Consider the following 14,984-nt stretch of genomic DNA (forward strand, 5'->3'; position numbering starts at 1 on the left):
TTGTTTAAGTCAAGGGGTCTGAATACTTTCCAATGTTACACCTTGCCACAGAAGTTGGAATAAGTGTCATTTGAAGACTGCATGGATTTCGTCCCACTAAATTAGACCAATAAGTTCCAAACATGCCATTAACAGATTTTTCCCCAACAGTTCAAGCAAAAATTCTTGCCCTTTGCTAAGCAGCCAATAGTTGGACAGTTAATAGAAAACAATCTGTAAGGCACACAATTGTTAACCAGTAATTTGAGAAAGACCTGCGGCATTGGATTTGTAAGACAAATGGAAAAGCCAATGAATGCCAAGCTTTGGAATTGACAGGATAAGTCAGTTATATTCAATGTCATATTTTATTGTACAAGGATATTAAATATTAATCATGACAAATACATTTCAAAGCTTTATTGAACCCGACATACAAAGAGATCTAAAAGCATCACTGACTTACATAAGTCACATGTTTACAATATAAAATTCAATAAGTTCATCACAAGTGTAGGCTACATCAAGCCTCTGACAAAGTATCCATTGCAGTTGCAGGAGTAAAAATAGTACTGTTAAGGACATAAGTGCCACAGATCAGACAAATATAGGCTGTTATTTTCCACAATGCACCCCAAACAGTTGCTGATTTCCCCAGGCACAGCCAAAATGTACACAAGTTAAACTCTGCTGTCTGAAATCAGGAACAGTGGGACCAAGTGAATCAAAGGAGTAGGGGCGTCTCAGATAATGGGTCGTAACTTGATTTCAAAAAACGCACAGACGCGCACCAGTGGTCCGTGGCCATGTAGCTCACGTTGGGGACAACAGTCTCTAAAGCTAACCCTTTACCTCATTCTCCTAACCTGGCACACCAAGTCACCTAACCGGCCACATTAATTATCCTTACCTGCCATGTAAACAAATGTCAAGAAACGGTCTCAACACCAGAACTGACAAATTCAGGGTGTTTTACCAGGAAAAGCAGGCACCAATGTGCTTTTCCTGATTTCATGGGGTTTCTGGATTTGCGGTCTGCAATTACACAATATTGAGTCTAAGAATAGAGTTTAGAGCCTCATGGCCTGCCTCCATGGAGGCAACAGCCAGGTCACTAAAGAACCACTGCAAAATTAGACACCTTTCCAGGTAAGCACGATGTCTGGAGATTACTTCAAAATTGGCCACTAGGGGCAACAGTGAGCACTATTACCATGAATTAGTAATGTGTTCAATCCCAGTGCTAGGCACTTTAAATGACTTCACCCTATCCCAAACCTTACCCATTTGTGAATTAATGCCTAAACCTCAAAGGTATATGGACAAACGTCCCATTCTGCAGTGAGACAGCTTGTTGCCAAGCCATGGGCTTGGGGCCAGTGAGCAGAGTGTAGGCCTACGGTTTGAAGCAGCCAGGAGGTGCGAGCATAAAGAAAAGTGTTTTTGCCCGTGCCACCGAATCCCACAGCTTAGGTGCGCATATGGCTACCTTCCGAGAATTAATAATGTGCTCTTTGTAAAACATTTGCACATCTAGGCTGCCGATGTTAGTCTTGGCTTTTGTTCAGTGCAGATGAACCCTCTAGAAGCAGCCCTGTAGGAGCGAGCCCACCACAGGGATGAGGAGCGTGAATGCACTGGACTGCAAGGTCACACTGGCTCCTTGAGGAATGGAGACGTTCGTGGTACTGACGGTCGTGGTACTGACGTTCGTGGTACTGACGTTCGTGGTACTGACGTTCGTGGTACTGACGTTCGTGGTACTGACGTTGAGCATCGAGGAACTGGTGAAGTCAGCTTTGGTCACATTCGTAGGAAGGGACTGTGTGGTAGTGTTTTGCGCATGGACCTAAAACAAGAGCAGAGGGGCACGTCACTGTCTGGGCATTGGCCAGATGGGAGAAAAGTAAAAAGTTAACCTGAAACATTTGACAAAAGGAACAATACATCTAATCACTTCCGTCCAACTCACTTCAAAGAGCAAACACATGCGTAAAGTTGAGATTTAGGCACACAGAAATGGGTGTGGCATAAAACAATCCTATGGCAAAATGTTTTAACACAATGTATTTAAATTAATACGCATGTTATTGGTGTTGAGTGGCATCCTTTTGGGAAATGCGTTTCCCTAGTCTAGGCCTATAGGGTGACGGACAATATCCTGCAGTTGAATTTCGCAGGGGAGAGAAAAAAGTCGCTCTCAAATTACATAAACCTATCTGAAGTAATTTCACGTCAAGACTATCTGAAAGGAGGCATTACGGTGTCATGTCTCTTGACTCAAATTATGGCACACTAGGTCGCTAAATATTCTAAATGACTAACTGAAAACATCTGGAGGCCAATTACCCGCGCCATCATTCGTTTGTCAATGAGAAAATACATTAACCAAATTCAACATTTAGATTGAAACCGTAAAAAAAAAACGGAATAGCCATTTTGAATGTTGCACCTGTTGAAATGCCTTTACTTTCCAAAATGGGTAGGTAGGTAACGTTATCCTAATGAAAACTGAGTAGACTTCAAATCAAACATGCAACGAGTTTTGTTAGAAGAAACGCTCTTACCTGTGATGAAAAAAGCATGGCAAAGAGAAGGAATCCAATGTAAACGGTCGTCATTTTGTTGGCTGTCTCTGTTCCAATTATGTACGTTGTGACTGCTTTGTCTATGGCTTTTCTCACTGCGAATGACTGCAGTAAAAATTCAGGGGATTTTTATAACCCCCACCGATTGTGACGTGCGAATCCCCAAAACCAACTGCCTATCCAGTCTCCCTGCCCCCCTATCCATAGAGCTAGATAGAGGACTCTAGTCCCCCAAGCGCTATTGAGGACTTTCACCATTTTTAAGTAGTCAACTGGGAGGGACATCCTATAGGTTATGGAAGGATCACATAATTCTATACGGGATCAGCCAATAAATTACACTCATCACTCTCCGGCTACCACCTGGTTACTCAACACTGCACCTTAGAGGCTGCTGCCCTATAGACATGGAATCACTGGTCACTTAATAATGGAACACTAGTCACTTTAATAATGTTTACATACTGCTTTGCTAATTTCATGTGTATTTATTATATTCTACTGTATTTCAGTTAACGCCACTCCAACATTGCTCATCGTAATATTTATATATTTCTCAACTCTATTCTTTTGATTTGTGTGTGTTGTTGTGAATTCTTTAGATTTGTGTGTGTTGTTGTGAATTGTTAGATATTACTGCACTGTTGGAGCTAGGAACACAAGCGTTTCACTACACCCACAATAACATCTGCTAAATATGTGTATGTGACCAATAAAATTTGATTTGATTTCATGAGCAAACATCACACTCCTGGTGGCAGTACGCACCCTTTATGTTTGCTTGCCAACTCAGAAGTAGTAGTTTAAGAACATTGACTACTTCAAAATGGAGATGGCCTGTGCTTTCACAGATGCCATAATGGGGCAATGATGGGATGTCTATTTTACTTTATGAGTTTATTTGAAACCTCCCATAAACCAAAGCCACTGATGCTGCATTCATAACCAAGTGGGAATCCACATGAACGCCCCTCCAACTTGTAATTACTAGTGGAAACTTGTCTATAATTCCCTGACCTCCAATTTCTTCCACATGCAGACCTCTGATGCCATGTACTTAGGAAATTGCCTTGATAAATGTAACTATAATTTGTTTGCGATTATGATAGCGGCAGCCTACTTTTAGTTTATGGTTGACACAGTTTATTGGCCATAGCCAAACGAATTCAAAGCATGTGAATGCATCCAACTGGTGTCTACGACTTCACAACTGGCAATTACCACATTCACACTTGATTATGAATGCCGCATTAGGCCTCTTCCTTTACATCTTAGGGTGTGACATCAGTAAAAACACATAGCCTGCATTTTTTATTTAACGGTCAGTGAATATTATAACAGGTTTATAATTTGAAAAGCTTGATACCATTATGGTCTCTCCTCAGAGTTTATCACGGTTGTCCTCACTGAATGTGATGGGGACATTTTCTACAATAGTAGGCCTATAGATAGTCTAGCTTATGTTCAAAATAAAATATCATTTGCCTGATAAATGGCAACAACAAAAAATACTCTTATATCGACCTCTTCCGGTAAATATAAACTACATAAACTAAACTATTTACCACAATACTATTTCATTCATATGTCCCTTCAGTAGTGAATTGAAGAATGGTCAGATGACGTGAATGCTACGCTACAGGACTGTTTTGCTAGTGTTACCTTTTCTATGAGCTTATAATATCAACTACAACACGAAAGGTACTGTTTACTTTACTTTTAATCATGTCAGCACAAGTAACAGCAGTTTACAGCACTTTTTGTTCATTTTTCTTCCTCTCCCCAATTCACTTAAACTATATTTCTTTATTACCCATGGGTTTCACCAGAGTACCCCCTAGTGGCTGGAATACAACTGTATTAAGCCCCTTAAAACACCCCCCTGCAAAAACTAAATGTTGGCCCAAATATTTCACTGGCCTCAAAACAAACACAGAGGATCTATGTTCTGGTCTTGAGAACACCAGGGAAAACTGGGCTAACAGCCATATAACTATATAGACATGCCCAGTTTACCTTTATGGGCAAAGACGCAACCCCCACTAAATATTATCACACTTGGATTAGTAAAGGTAAACAAGAAAATATATACACATCTGAGCATCTCTAGTTTGTATCCTGATAAGAGCTTGGCAGCCTTAAAGTGTTATAGGTTAGAATTTCTCTGGGCCTCCTCTGCCAGGCTGAACGGTGGGGCAAGGTCATGGGTGACCCCAATGAATCAGTGTCCACTTCGTCATGAGATGATTGAGTCTCTGAGCCTTCAGCTGTTTCCATATTTACCCCCTCCTCTCCGGGCTCTCCCTGAGGACTGGTTGGCACTCCTTCACAGTGAAGTTTCTGACCACGTTTCTCAATCTCAGTCTGACCACGTTTCTCAATATTATCTGATACTAGCTGTGTGCTACTCTGTCGGCTCTCTTCATCCCTACATGGCCTGTTGATGACTACTGGATAAGAATCCTCATCTGAGCTCTCAGACTCAGCGCTCTCTGCATTTTGCTGATTTTGCAACAGTTCACTTTGTTGAGGTTGGTGATGATCCCCTTCCTCTTCATCAGAATCCTCTTCCAGGTCTTCTTCTTTGGGGGCGTGGCTTGCCTAAAGATGACCTGTTGGGGAGGGCTCACCCTCACCTCGTTGGGCATGTCCCCTTGAAGCGGTTGTTAGAGTGCGTGCGTGGTTGACTATGTAGCCCTCCAGTCGCCGAGGCTGCTGTATCTGCCGTCGTGGATGCTGACATTACTATTACTTTAAATAATTAACAATAACAATTTATAGTAAGAGAAAAACAACAGACCATAATTCCTCTCAGGATAATTAACATTAGGCCTACCGATACACCAACTGGTAAGCTAATCACATAATGGTAAAAAATGGTAAGAGAACTGGTGAAGAAGGTTAACACTCTACAAACAAATTACTTGTATTTACATATAACAATAACAACATTAATATTATAAATGTGAAATATTTGGTCAAAAGCAATGTTTCTCCCTGCAAAGGAAAAATGGTGTGGTCTCGGCCAAAGCCAACTGAAAACTAAGAAAAAAATGTTCAGTTTCTAATCTAACAATTGGCTTCCATGGGGAATAATCCAATACTAATTGTTAAAACATAAAAAACAACAGAGTTTACCGGAATCTCTAAATAAAAAATACTGGCAGATCAATCAATTATCCTTGTAGTTAAATTTAGCCCAATCACTTGAATGCCCCTACAACTCATAATTACCAGTGGGTAACTCGTCTATCATCCCTGATCCCCGACTTCTCCCACATGCTGACCACTGACATCACCTGTTAAGGAAATAACCTCGATAAAGGCATTTTTGGGGGAGCCAAGATGGCATCGCTGTGAGAGGGAGCATTTTTTCTATTGTCCAAGCAACTTTGAGGGTTAGGTGGTTAACAGTCTAATATTGGCTATCAATGTAGCAAGACACTAACTATAACTTGTTTTAGCTACATATGGCAACTTTAGAGTTTGTTTTTGTCAAGTTGAATGGGAAGAACACGACAGAAAGACAACAGAAGACGGAATATCCAAGCCTCACAAAAGATGGCAGGCATGCTAGCTAGCTAGCTACGACAAGAGCCAGAGCTGTGATTGAGGATGATTTCCACTCAGTTTCCGATTCACCTGGGTCAATAGAAGAAATTAGAGGTTCTGAATTAAATTAAAAAAGGAAAATCACCTGGTCCTGATGGCCTGTCAGTTGAATTCTATAGACAGTTTTGGGAGTTGCTAGAAGCCCCTAATTTTTATGTTTCAAGGTTGCATTGAAAATGGTGAATACTTATTTTCCACCATAATTTGCAAATAAATTCATTAAAAATCCTACAATGTGATTTTCTGGATTTTTTTTCTCATTTTGTCTGTCATAGTTGAAGTGTACCTATGATGAAAATTACAGTCCTCTCTCATCTTTTTAAGTGGGAGAACTTGCACAATTGGTGGCTGACTAAATACTTTTTTGCCCCACTGTACATATTACCTCAACTAACCGGTGCCCCTGCACAATGACCCTGTACCGGTACTCCCCTGTATATAGTCTCGCTATTGTTATTTTGCTGCTCATCTTTAATTACGTGTTAGTTTTATTTCTTATTCTTATTCATATTTTTTTGAAATGTTACTGCAATGTTACTGTTACTGGGCTCGTAAGTAAGCATTTCACTGTAAGGTCTACCTACACCTGTTCTATTCGGCACGTGTGACTAATAAAATGTGATTTGATTTGAAACTTCCACATGTACATTTTTGTACATATTTTTCATTGCCAGAGTAATCTAATGAATTTAATTTGTCATTTTAGCTAAAATAGGGCTATCACCTCAGTACAAACTTATTAGGCTAGTTGATATCGCAGCCAGCCACCATTACTGTGTAGATATGCCTATTTCTCACATCAATACAGACACAAGGGCTTATTTGTTGGAGGTAAGCCCTATTCAGAAACAAGAGGTAGTCTCTAGTGGAGCCTTCAAAACAACTTGGAAGTCGGTAATCTCTGACTTCCGACAGTGCGTTCAAGACAACTGAGAACTGAGAACGCTCATCCAACTCAGAATTCCAACTCAGAAACTCTGGCATCTTTCTCATACCTGATGTCATGATTTGACCTAGTTTTTTTCCCACTTCACCGGATTAACAGACAAAATCAGTCAACATGACCATGAAAGTTTAGGTATCTACTGATGAGCTCTCCTTTGTCTACACCCATTCAGCATTGTTTACACCCTCTTAAGCCAGCCCCCCCCCCCCCCCCCTTTAAGGGTTCACATGTGAGGTCATGTGCTAAACAGTGAGTAGTGTAGTAAATATTAAGACTAAAAGTGGTAGTAGCCTACAAAAAATCCTGGCAAAATGCATAGCACATAGAATAAAAGTGGTTTTCCCAGATATTGTTCATCCTGATCAGACACGTTTTTTACATGGACGATATACTGGAGATAAAGTTGAAGTTTACACACACCTTAGCCAAATACATTTAAACTCAGTTTTTCACAATTCTTGATATTTAATCCTACAAAATATTCCGTTTTAGGTCAGTTAGGATCACCACTTTATTTTAAGAATGTGAAATGTCAGAATAATAGTAGCGAGAATTATTTAATTAAGCTTTTATTTATTTCAGCACATTCCCAGTGGGTCAGAAGTTTACATACACTCAATTAGGATTTGGTAGCATTGCCTTGAAATTGTTTAACTTGGGTCAAATGTTACAGATAACCTTCCACAAGCTTCCCACAATAAGATGGGTGAATTTTGGCCCATTCCTCCTGACAGAGCTGGTGTAACTCAGTCAGGTTTGTAGGCCTCCTTGCTCGCACATGCTTTTTCAGTTCTGCCCACAAATTTTCTATGGGATTGAGGTCAGGGCTTTGGCCACTCCAATACCTTGACTTTGTTGTCGTTAAGTCATTTTGGAGGTGTACCTGTGGAGTACGTTCATCTCTAGGAGACTGAACTTGTCTCCTTCCTGAGCTGTATGACGGCTGCGTGGTCCCATGGTGGGGTCCCATGGGGGTCTACAAAAAAATGTCTGAAGCCTTGGCTGATTTCTTTTGATTTTCCCATGATGTCAAGCAAAGAGGCACTGAGTTTGAAGGTAGGCCTTGAAATACATCCACAGGTACACCTCCAATTGACTCAAATGATGTCAATTAGCCTATCAGAAGCATCTAAAGCCATGACATAATTTTCTGGAATTTTCCAAGCTGTTTAAAGGCACAGTCAACTTATTAAATGTAAACTTCTGACCCAATGGAATTGTGATACAGTGAATTAAGTGAAATAATCTGTCTGTAAACAATTGTTGGAAAAATTACTTGTGTCATGCACAATGTAGATGTCCTAACCGACTTGCCAAAACAAACTATAGTTTGTTAACAAGAAATTTGTGGAGTGGTTGAAAAACAAGTTTTAATGACTCCATCCTAAGAGTATGTAAACTTCCAACTTCAACTGTAATATTCAACAATTACTTGAAACAATTGAACATTATGAAACATCCAAGATACCAGGCCTGGTCTTCAAAGGAGATTTTGAAAAGGCGTTTGGTAAAGTACGACTAGAATTTATATATATATGCCTGGATTACTTTCATTTTGTTGAATCTCTTATACAAATGGTTTAAAGTTATGTACAGCAATCCCAGATGTAAAATAGTATATAAATGGTTACTTCTCAGAAAGTATTGAGCTTTTAAAAGGAGTAAAACAAGGCTGTCTGTTGTCTCCATATCTATTTATTATGGCCATTGAAATGCTAGCCATTCAAATTTTATCCAACAAGAACATTAAGGGTTTAGAAATCCAGACGATAAAAACAAATGTCAATGTATGCCGATGACTCAAGTTTTCTTAAGTCCGCAAACTGGATCCCTGCACACTCTCATGGAAGATCTTGATCACTTTTCTAGCCTTTCTGGACTAAAACCTAATTATGAGAAGAGTACATATTACGTATTGGTTCGGTAAAAGACAGCATTTACCAATAAAATGGGCGGTGAAGTAGACATGCTTGGTATTCAAATCTCAAAAAATATTAATGAACTTACCATAATCAATTTCAATAGAAAGTTTGCAAAAATTTATATGATTCTGCAACCATGGAGAGGTGTTTGATAAAGTACGACTTGTCTATTAATAGGGGGAAAAAAATCACATTTATGAACTCTTTCGTCCTATAACAGTTTACTTACCAATGGTGCTGCCTACTCCAGACGACTCCTTTTTTATTCATATGAGCAAAAAAAAAGGTTTCATTTGGAATCCTAAACCAGACAAAATTAAATGTGCCTATTTATATAATGAATGTGTATTTGGGGGGCTAAAATTAAATATGAATGCTTTAAACCTCTCACTAAAAGCTTCACTCATGCATAAATTATACTTAAAGCCAAAATGGTTCTCCAGTAGATTAAGGGTCACCCTTTCTTTAAAAATTGCCTTTATACAGATTACAACTTCTCATTTCCCGAATAATTGAAAATTCAATTGTTTAAAGTATCACCCTTTCTTAAACAAGCCATACAAAGCTGGTTACAATTTCAGTTTTTATCCTCCAGAAAAGATAGAACAAATATTACAACAAATGTTATGGTTAAACTCAAACTAATGAATAAAAAAACTTTATGGAAAAAAATTGATTATTGTATTGCCCCTATGTAGCTTGTTTCTGGTCACAGGTTCAGGAATGGTAAAAAAAATATATATTCTTGTATTGTCCCTATGTAGCTTGTTTCTGGTCACAGGTTCAGGAATGGTAAAAAAAATATATATTCTTGTATTGCCCCTATGTAGCTTGTTTCTGGTCACAGGTTCAGGAATGGTAAAACAATATATATTCTTGTATTGCCCCTATGTAGCTTGTTTCTGGTCACAGGTTCAGGAATGGTAAAAAAATATATATTCTTGTATTGCCCCTATGTAGCTTGTTTCTGGTCACAGGTTCAGGAATGGTAAAAAAATATATATTCTTGTATTGCCCCTATGTAGCTTGTTTCTGGTCACAGGTTCAGGAATGGTAAAAAAAAAATATATAAAATGTATTAACCTTAGAAACAGCAGTGTTGGATCATTTGGAAATCCATAGTCAAATAATATTACACTCATAGGAAATGTTTATCTTTTTTTTGTTGTTTAATTTTTACCCCTTTTTCTCCCCAATTTTGTGGTATCCAATTGTTTAGGGCTCGGGAGAGACGAAGGTTGAAAGTCATGCGTCCTCCGATACACAACCCAACCAAGCCGCACTGCATCTTAACACAGCGCCATCCAACCCGGAAGCCAGCCGCACCAATGTGTCGGAGGAAACACCGTGCAACCTTGGTTAGCGCGCACCACGCCCAGCCCGCCACAGGAGTCGCTGGTGCGCAATGAGACAAGGATTTCCCTACTGGCCAAACCCTCCCTAACCCGGGGGACGCTAGGCCAATTGTGCGTCGCCCCCCGGACCTCCCCGTCGCGGCCGGTTACGACAGAGCCTGGGCACGAACGCAGAGTCTGGTGGCACAGCTGACGCTGTAGTACAGCGCCCTTAACCAACCACTGCGCCACCCGGGAGGCCCTAGGAAAGGTTTTTCTTTAGTTCACAATCTGTGGAAACTATACGATTAGAAAGGTTCAAAATGTAAATCACAGCAAAATTGAAAAATACAGCACATAGAAACCAAACGAGGGTGGTCTACGGTGATCGGTGGGATGGGCTGAGCGTGGCTGAGGGATGGGATTAAAGAACTTATGCTTTGTATGTGATTGCTTCATATCAAAGAACCATGTCTCACATCATGGAAGCAACACTTCCCTAAGGTCTAGTAAAAATATTGAACAAGATACATTACATGGTATATGGACACCTGCTTGTCAAACAGCTCATTTCAAAATAATGGGCATCAAGTTGTTCCCCTTTGCTGCTATAAAACAGCCTCCACCTGATGTTGGGGACTTGCTTCCATTCAGCCACAAGGGCATTAGTGAGGTCGAGCGATTAGTCAGCATTCCAATTTATCGCAAAGGTGTTTGATGGGGCTGAGGTCAGTCAAGTTCAACACTGATACTCAAACCTGGTCTTGCTGAAACAGGAAAGGGCCTTGCCCAAATGTTAAAAGCACTAATTGTATGTAGCGTTAAAAAATCTCCCTACACTTAAAGGGGCTAATTCTTCACTCCAGAGAACACCTTTCCACTGCGCCACAGTTCAATGACGGCAGGTTTTACACCAGTCCTGCCGACACGTGGCATTGAGCATGGTGATCTTAGGGTCGTGTGCCGCTACTCTGCCATGGAAACCTATTTCATGAAGCGCCTGAACAGTTCCTGTGCCGACATTACTTCCAGAAATGTGGAACCCTAGTGAAACGGAGACGATTTCCACACGCCGTGTGGCGCGTAGAAATCCCATTCTGTGTGGCCTAACACTGAGCCAGTTGCTTTGACATTTCAGCGCCACCATAACTTAAATCAGGGCAGTTATAGGAAAGAAAAGACTTATCGGCAAGGTGGTATCCGAGGACAGTGCCACATTCAAAGTCACTGAGCTCTTCAGTACAGGTCATTCTGCTGCCAAGTTGTTTTTTTAGTAAGACTGCATGCACGGTGGCTGAACTAGCCAATCCACCAATTTGAAGGTTTGTCTACATACTTCTGGCCATGTTGCGTAGCAACCTTTATGTAGACCTACGGTCAAAGTGTCATGAAAATAAAGCTTGAGCCATCAGCCACAAGAGTCTCACAGCCAGCCAAAGACCAAAAAGTAATTTTAGTTGATGGGAAAAAGTGCTCAAGTCTTATTTCTACACCATGCTAAAATATGGACTTCCATTTGGCAGTAATCAAGTTTCAGAATTGACAGGTAGTAGTGTTATTCATTTTATTGTACAACATTGAATATTAATAGTAAATGTCATAGCTTTATTAAATCTGGCAATACAAAATAAATCTAAACATATTACATCACCGCTTAAGTTAAAATCAAAAGTTGAGAACTTAACATATAAAATGTAGCTATTCTACAAATCACAAGAGTATATCAAGCCTTTGACAAAGTATACATTGCAGTTTCAGGAGTAGAAATAGCAAGTGTAACAGGTGTGAAATGACTAGCTGGTTAATGGTGAGAGGCAGTTGTGTTCAGATGGTCACTGGTTCAAACCCAGGTTGGAGCTTGGACTCAAGTGCCAGACAAAAATATAGGTTACATTAATTACAGAACGCATCTCAACCAACATTATATGCAGTTGATTTCCCAGGCACAGCAAACATTTAGCTTCAGAAGTTACAAAACAGTCCAAAACGACAGCCTGCTGTCTGGACACTGGAACCAACAGAGTCAAAAAGCAGAGTTCAGTACATCCTCATGGCCTGCCGCCATTGAGGGGACCACACCATAGGGCCAGTAAGCAGGGAGTGTATGCCTGCCTATACTGGGTTGAAATAGCCGGGGAGGTGTGATCCAAATAATTCCCATCAGAAAGGGGTTCTGTTCCACCGATTGTATTCGTGGCAGTGTCTTTAGTGCTGATGAACCCTCAATAAGCGGCCCTGTAGGAGCGAGCCCGCCACCATGAGAATGAGCAGCGTAAACGCATTGGACTGCAAGGACGCGCAGGCTCCTTTGGGAATGGTGATGTTGGTGGTAGTGACAATATCGGGTACCTTGGTCATATTGGAACGTGCGCCGCCGGCAACTTTGGTAGTGTTCACAGTCATCGCCGGGGACCTTGTTGTAGGCCTACGCCTAATATTTTGTGAGAAGACCTGAAACATGAGCATAGGGCCGCGTCAGTGGCAACAAACTTCATGTATAGAAAAAAAAAAACATTTTCCCCAATTTAAATCTCACTTTCGTCCGACCAATTTAAAAAACGCAAAAAGTGTGAAGTTAAACATATTGCCTGCCATAGGGTAATTGAGAACTTACAATTTCGTGCCATCACCTTATGAAAGAGGCAAGTTTTCCCCATAAATTACCTTTATATTGGATTCAGTATCTGAAGGCATTACCGTTTGACATTGCGCTCGTCTCAAATTATTAAAGGCACGTTAGATTAAACAGTCTAGTCAGACTAAACACCCGAGGCCAATTATCCACGTCATCATTAGCGTGTCACAGAACGCGTCTATTTGTAAACTATATGGAATAGCCTATGCTATTTGACCTTTCAGAATACCTAGCCTACTCCCCAGAATGTTGGGTAGGCCTAACGTCAGTGTAATTAAATAAAGTGTATATTTCACAAATCAAACATTGCAAATAATTTCAGAAAAAAAAGTATCTTACTTGTGATAACTGCATGGCAAGGAGAAGGAAGCCAATGTAAGTTATCACCATTTTAGTCATGTTGTCAGGTTCTTTCTTAGCCTCAATTAGGTGAGTAGCGTAACCTGTCTGTCTATGGCTATTTTCCCCACTCACGGTAAATGAGTAGAGTGTAAATCCAGGGGATTTTATACCCCCACTGATTGTGACTTCAGGTCAACCGGGCTCGTCCCCATAACCACCTGTCTAGTTTGCCCCTCCAATGGAAACCTACAATTTACCCTAAGCCTCCCATAAAACATGGTTTCTAAAACTTGGTCCTGGCCTTTCAATTAGGACATAGACAACCAGGTGCAGGTTGCAAATTAGTGTAGCGACTTTATTTCATCAATCAAATACAAGGGAGGAGCGAACCGCAGATACTCGGGCCCCATCCTGGAATGAGGTTGACACGTGCTTTACAGCATCTTTGATTTACTGTCAGCAATTCAAATAATAACCTTTGTTTTTAATCACTGTCTTTTTTAGGCCTATATATCACGGTCAGTGAATATGCCTATTAATTCACAAGTTTATAATTTGAAGAGCTTGATACTATTATGATCTCTCCTCAGAGTTTATCACCTGTTGTCCTCCCTGAACATAATGGGGGCATTTTCTACACTAGGCCTATAGGTAGTTTATGATGTAGAAAATATTGGCTATTATGTTATATCCTGATGATAAATGTCAAATAAATGTTTTACACAAAAACAGGTCTAGCGGTAAATATAAACTATCTACCACAATGACAACTAATTTGGCCTTTACATGTTCGATGCACTGTTGACAGCTACATCCCGAGGGGTTCGTGCTGATTGTATGGAGATTGTGACAGCAGGTTAAATGGCGTCTCTTGACAATGCAAGAACAAGATGTTTGTCAGGAGAAGTGCAGTATTATCACAAGGAGAGTTATACTTGAAATATGGAGGAGGAAGGAGGGAAAAAGAGAGTCAGAGGTCTAAGAGAGAGAGAGAGGGAGGAAGAGGGTGAGCTTGGGTCAGTTAAATGATGGGAAAAAATATGGTTTGTTAAAGAAGAATGGTAGAAAGTTTAAGCAGAGAGAGTTGGACAGGAGGAGAAGTGAGTGAGGGTGAAGTATTGGAGGTGGTAGGTGTGAGGAAGTTGTCGGGGCCCGAGGCTTGCACGGAGGGTCAGGATAAAGATTAGTCTGTGAAGTTTTTGGAAAAAGTGGACCCTTGCCTATTGGCTGATCCATTTGAGGTTTCAGGGTCAATGAAAACAGGGTTGATGGCTGTGGAATTGGTGAGAGTAACCAAAAGTTGTATTGTGATCATTTGTATGTATTTCTGCTGGTCAGAGGGAGCAGGCGCTCTGTGTTAAATGAAAGGGGGCAAGAGATGTGAATTGTTTGGCTCTCAAAAATAGGGCGCCATTGAAAGGAGTGATTACTGGGGTAGAGGTAAATGTGAAAGCTGACCAACTGAAGGGGAAGATTCCCGGTGTTTGTGACGCTTGTCGTTTGGTGCGACGCAGACAGGGTGGCATGTGTGGAGAAACATAAATCATTGTCTGTTCTTTTGAGTTTTGTTGAGTCTTTGCCCAACAGTGATGTTAGGATATATAAATGATCCTGTATGAGCTTTTA

At 40.5% G+C, this 14,984-nt stretch overlaps 2 long non-coding RNA genes across 2 annotated transcripts; both read right to left on the bottom strand.

Annotated features, from left to right (window-relative positions):
* Positions 1 to 328: 328 nt before the first annotated feature.
* Positions 329 to 2,940, bottom strand: LOC110498073 (uncharacterized). The gene is made up of 2 exons (XR_002469769.3): positions 2,547 to 2,940; positions 329 to 1,828 (listed from the first exon to the last, which is right to left on the bottom strand). It is a non-coding gene; the product is annotated as an uncharacterized LOC110498073 (long non-coding RNA).
* Positions 2,941 to 11,924: 8,984 nt separating this feature from the next.
* Positions 11,925 to 13,483, bottom strand: LOC110498074 (uncharacterized). The gene is made up of 2 exons (XR_002469770.3): positions 13,356 to 13,483; positions 11,925 to 12,832 (listed from the first exon to the last, which is right to left on the bottom strand). It is a non-coding gene; the product is annotated as an uncharacterized LOC110498074 (long non-coding RNA).
* Positions 13,484 to 14,984: the final 1,501 nt, after the last annotated feature.

This window comes from Oncorhynchus mykiss, chromosome 19, assembly GCF_057628025.1.
Source record: "Oncorhynchus mykiss isolate SJ-2025 chromosome 19, ASM5762802v1, whole genome shotgun sequence".
Taxonomy (NCBI): domain Eukaryota; kingdom Metazoa; phylum Chordata; class Actinopteri; order Salmoniformes; family Salmonidae; genus Oncorhynchus; species Oncorhynchus mykiss.